This window comes from Penaeus chinensis, chromosome 8, assembly GCF_019202785.1.
Source record: "Penaeus chinensis breed Huanghai No. 1 chromosome 8, ASM1920278v2, whole genome shotgun sequence".
Taxonomy (NCBI): domain Eukaryota; kingdom Metazoa; phylum Arthropoda; class Malacostraca; order Decapoda; family Penaeidae; genus Penaeus; species Penaeus chinensis.
In genome coordinates this window covers 4,300,773-4,305,706 of record NC_061826.1, presented here as the reverse complement: position 1 = coordinate 4,305,706, position 4,934 = coordinate 4,300,773, and positions in this window count along the sequence as shown.

The window sequence follows — 4,934 nt, the reverse complement described above, 5'->3', positions numbered from 1 at the left end:
TAGAAAGATCGATAGAGAAGACATGAGGAATGAGTTAGAGCAAAAGACAGACAGAATTAGACAAAAAACAAACCACCATTACCGCAAATTTTACGAATGCGACGCCAGAGCCATGATTTCAGCGACGATTGTAGCTAGTAAATCAATCACGACCTGTAGATCATGATGCAAGAATTTATACTAAGCTATAATGCAAGTAAATGATTTGCAAGATTTAGAATATAGTGCAGACGTTGTTATGGTTAGTATATAAGTTAAGGACATTTTAATCCGAAGTCTAGGCTCCATTATCGCATTCGCATGGTTTTGCGGTAGTGGTGGTAGCTATGCGAAAAAAAAAAAACACACAAAAAAAACGAGGCAGCAAGGTAGTTTTTAAGTATATATGAAGTGAAGTGCTGGTAAATAGTCACATAAAGAATTAAGTTTGACTCATTTTCAAATATATATTTTTTTGATATCAGGAAAACACATATTAATATCTCTCATATAAAAAATCATATCAAATTGCCGACGAGCGGAAGAAAGAAGCAAACAAAGATATATATAAATCTCACAAATCAAGAAACTCTAAATAATTATCTTTCCACGATTTCTGAGCTTCCGTCATCCGATAAATCAGTCAGAATAAAAACCCAGAGATAGGAAAGAAGAAGAAGAAGCAGAGATAAGAAAGAAGAAGAAGAAGCAGAGATAAGGAAGAAGAAGAAGAAGAAGAAGAAGAAGAAGAAGAAGAAGAAGAAGAAACTGCAAATTCCATACTCACCCCTCCACATCATGAACCATGAGTTATCCTGTATTACGAAGTGTGTGTTGTCAATACCTTCAGTGCTAATCTGACACTCGTTGCTGGTGTTCTGTGGAGGAAGCCGAGTATGGTAAGTTCCTTTAAGTCGGAAGGTTTACATTTATTTTTATTTTCTTTTGTGAAATTATGGTCGTTTGCTTATTTGAGTAGGTGTGTGTTTTATCGTTAGTAAAGTAATGTTGATTTTTTTTATTTGTGAAATTGTGTCAGTGTTGTTATTTGAGTGGTCTGTGTCTTTTTGTGAAAGCTTTCAGATAAAAAAAAGATGACGATATCGAAAAATATTCAGTAAATTCATACCTGGAGGTAAGCGGGATATCTCACAACAGAGGCACTGCTGGAATAATGGATTTCGTTAACAGTGACTATTGTAACTAAAGCAAAAACTACTTTCTCCAAGTTAGAAGGATTTCCGTTGCCAATGCTCCCTATCGACTCTCTATTTGCCCACCTCTCAATCATCATTCTCTATCGAGTGCCCATCTATCTCCCCATCGATCGATCAAACTATTTTTTATTCTTACCCTCTCTTCCATGAAGTAAAAAAAAAAGATAGTAATATAAAAGGAAAATGGACGTAACATATATTATACGTATATTATACTTCACCCACAATACTCCTCACACACACACACACAAAAAAAAAAAAAAAATTGAAGTGTATTCACAAGCTTAAAAAGAAAACTGAAAATGGATCACGTGACACGCAAGAAACACCTAAGCCCACGCGAATACAAATAACAAGAAACAGTAAAAGAAAGAAAGAAAGAAAGAAAGAAAAATCCGGGAAATGTATAGCATGTCATGGGCACAAAAGAAATATACAAACACACACAAAACACAAGACCACTTGCAGAAAAAAATTACACGAAGTAAAAGGTGCAACGAAAACTTTCCTTCTCATACTTTACCAAACCAAGTATGTATTCTTGATACTTACTAAAGCGACAAAAGCAGCAGCAGCACAGCCAGGAAGTGTTAGGCACTGGTAATGACACATACCTGGCATTGAAATTTTTGATGTGTTAGAGGGAGAAAACGTGAAGGCAATTGTGAATTGTGAATTGTGGAACGTAGTAGGGAAGTGGAGAGAAACTACGGTAATAAAATTATTGATGATGAGGATAATGGTGAGGGTGGTAATGATGACGTTAATGACGATAAAAATAATAATAATGGTAATAATATTAATAACAATGGTAATACTACTACTCCAATAATAATGATAACGACAACAACTATAGCAACAACAAAACAATAATATCAATGGTACTGGTAATAATAATGGTGATAATAACAATAATAATGATGATAATAATAATAACAAAATGACAATAAAACAATAACAATAACAATAGCAATAGCAATACCAATAACGATAACAACAACGATAATGATAATAATTGTATAGGGATGATAATGACGATTACATTAATTATAATAACAATAAAAGTGATAATAATGCTAAGATCAACGTTAATATCACTTTCATTACTAAACAAATAGTGACTACAATATTAGAATCAGAATTAAACATAACAATGAACCCCTAATGATAAAAAACGATAACAAGAGCAGGTGCTTCCTCTCGAATACTCACACAAGGACTTAGCAGGAAGCAAGAGCTGATGAGTCTGCATCTTGACCCCTTTAATCAGGATCAAATGCCTGTCTTTGTTGTTGGAGTGAACGTACGCAACATATGGAGATTTTTGCGCGAGCGACAACAGGCCTGTTACCGCCACTGCTAAGGCCACTAACAAAGGATTCTTCATGATCATTGATCTAAAAAAGAAAAGTTATGTTGTGGTATTTAAAAATAAAAAAATCAACTGGGAATTAAAAAAAAAAAAAAACTGGGTCGTGCGTGGCCTTCAAGAGTATCCAAGGTGAAAATTACTGTCGAGGGCATTAGATAAATGATTTCTTCATTTTTTTTTTTTTTTTTACCGGTAGCATGTTGAGATCTGCTTTGTGTGCGACGTGATTTACAAGGCTAGTTGTGTTGTTCACCGAAAAAAGCCCATGAAGGTATGGGATTAATTCTTAGATAAATATTTATTATCTGAGGAATATGCCACGTGAGATCATTGTTTTCTTATATTCTATGATTAACACACACACACACACACAGACGTACACACACACGCACGCACACACACACACACACACACACACATATTCACACACACACACAAACACCCACACACACACACATACACACACACACACACAAACACCCACACACACACATACACACACACACACGCACACACACGCACACACACACACACACACACACACACAAACACCCACACACACACACACACAAACACCCACACACACACATACACACCCACACACACACCCCCCCCACACACACACACAAATATACACACACACACACACACACACACACACACACACACACACACACACACACACACACACACACACACACACACACACACACACACAAACATTGAGTGCAGTGCAGTGTACCCGCGCAGCCACAGCTCCTATATCCTTCTATATATATAAAGCATAAGGATATTATTCCTGTTCGCCGAAATTTCTCTGAAACGGAAGAGTCTTATTAGAAAATGCGAAAAGGGGTTTCCTAAATGCAGTTAAGTTTCCATCTGGGGCTTCGCGACTTCATGGAGCCTATTGCAATCCCCTGTAAAATGCAAGTTGCTCCTTGTAAAGTTTTGTTTTGTCTACCTCAGTTGCGTAGAGCCAAAACGACTCAATTAAATGACTTGGTTCTAAGACCATATTGCTGAGGCCGGACCCGTAGGTTTCAAGAGACCCAATTTGTTTTCAACATCAAGAAGAAAAAAAAAAAGATAAGAAAAGAAAAGAAAAAAAGAAAAAAAGATGCAAGAGCAAAGTTAGGGACAAAAAAAAAAAAAAAAAAAAAAAAAAAAAAAAAAAAAAATCTGCTGAACACAGTTCAATTTTGGACCGATATCGGATTTTTATTAATGTGAAAGAGCAAAATTACACTGTTAAGTGAAAACAGACCGAGATGTTCATTTGTCACATTTTCCATTTTTTTTTATCAACTGGGATTGAAACTAGGTTAAACCTTTATTACATCTGCTTCATCGTTATGCACTTTTTTCCAATTTCGGTTAAGGGTAAATTAAATATAACTGTTCACAATTCTTTGTTTTTATAAAGTCACCTCAAGGCCAAAATCTTGATTTAATGACAATTAGCAATTCATCTAATAAGATTTAGTAAGATTTTTGCTTTGTATTCAGTCTTCATTTACAGAAATCAGATCGTTCAAATGTTTCATAATTTTCTATCCTGTGCACTACTTAGTGTGTTGATTTCTAAAAATGTATTTTTGCATTGTTTTGTTTGTAATTTCTATTCAGTGCATTGCCTTGACATAATGCATCTTAATTTACTTTTCGTATTCTTTATGTTTTTGGTAACTCCTTTAAATCAAACCAAAATTCTGTATATTATAAGAGAAGTAAAAAAGAAAGAGGAAGCACAATAACGAATGAGATAAATATAAAAATCTTTAGGAATTCTTTGATGGCATAAACTCGACGAAGAGAACATTGATGTACAACACTCATTTTTTAAAGATCCTATTTTAAGAAAGGAATAGACAGATTTGTACCGAAATTCAATACTGAAGCAACAAATGGCCAAAAGAGGTTCAGGAAAAGTGTGCTGGAGAAAGTGTTCAGGAAAAAAGGCTAAAGGTAAGAAGCTCCTATAGATAAGGTTAAGCAGCATATGAAAGCTATAAAATGGGAAGAAATATACGTTAACGATGGGAGACGCGAAAATAGACTTTAAAAAAGGATATATAGTAAACAAATGCGCAAATGCATAAATGGTAAGATTTAAAGTAAGCTGAGTTGAAGTCAGGCACACAATGGGCCTTTGCCGTTACGTATATGTATATTGTTGCACTGTACCAAAAGTTCGAACAAAAATGAAACAAAGTTACCTGTACATAAAGGTGACCATCTTGAACTCTTAGTTACAATATTCCCACACTTTCTTAATGAATGAGATGAAAGACTTATTAAAAGGGTTAGACAGGACTAAAGTAAAGTAAAGTCTATTCCCAAAACATCTAAATGGGGAGCGTTGA